This window comes from Neovison vison, chromosome 4 (assembly GCF_020171115.1).
Source record: "Neovison vison isolate M4711 chromosome 4, ASM_NN_V1, whole genome shotgun sequence".
Lineage (NCBI taxonomy): Eukaryota > Metazoa > Chordata > Mammalia > Carnivora > Mustelidae > Neogale > Neogale vison.
This window is the reverse complement of record NC_058094.1, coordinates 229,847,583-229,848,432: the sequence shown is the minus strand read 5'-3', so window position 1 is coordinate 229,848,432 and position 850 is coordinate 229,847,583. Positions and strand designations below refer to the sequence as shown.

Sequence of the window (850 nt, the reverse complement as noted above, 5' to 3'; positions counted from 1 at the left end):
AAGCAGCCAGCTGAGGGGGCAGGGAAAGCACAAAGCTATGTGTGGGGTCACTTCCACCCACCGAAGTTGGGCAAATCATCTGTCCTCTGCTCCCAGGGCGAGTCTGGCAAATGAGGGTGTAAACATTGCCAGGGTGCCCTGATGGTAAGAGCCCGTCACCCCATCCATGTGCCCCATCCTGGGAGACCGAGTTTGCAGGCTGTGGCTCTGTACTGATGTCTCCTAGTTTCCCCCCCAAACCAGCCCGGTGGCTCTGGTGGGGAGACATGACCTCTAGGCTGGGGGCTCCCCAGGAGGATGAGGCTGTCGTAGGCAGATGTTGCCTTTCACGAGCTAAGTGAGATTGGCCCCATTTTTCATGGGGGCCAATCTCCTCCCTCCGCAATCTACTCCCTACACCCTCCGTACTGTTGTTTGGAAGGAGTACTTGTGACACAAGACATCCAACACCGACAGCGGGCCCTTCAAGAACTGGGCATTCTCCACCATCAGCCGGAAGTTGATTTAGGGTGGGGGAGGGAGCCGAGTCAGGACAAAGTCTTCAATTAGCAATAATCGCGCCTCGGATAAACCTCATTGGCTACGATACTGCCACTGCGCAAAGTCTTGGCGAAGCTTTGTACATATTCATTCTCTTAGAAACTGCAGAGCCACCTGCTTAAAAGGGCAAATTTAGTCAACACAATTTCCTGGCATTAGTATGTATACATACCCCGAACAAGGGGAAAATACTTTCCAAGAAAACAGATTTTCCCCTGATTGGCTATGTAGAAAAAAAGGAAAGGAATTAAAGGAATGATTTGTATCATTTAGGCAGAAAATACTGTGGCTCAGGGAAGAAAGTATGAGT

The 850-nt window shown here is 50.7% G+C and overlaps 1 pseudogene; it reads right to left on the bottom strand.

Annotated features, from left to right (window-relative positions):
* Positions 1-450: 450 nt before the first annotated feature.
* On the bottom strand, positions 451-606 carry LOC122905636 (annotated as a pseudogene).
* Between the last annotated feature and the right edge of the window lie 244 nt (positions 607-850).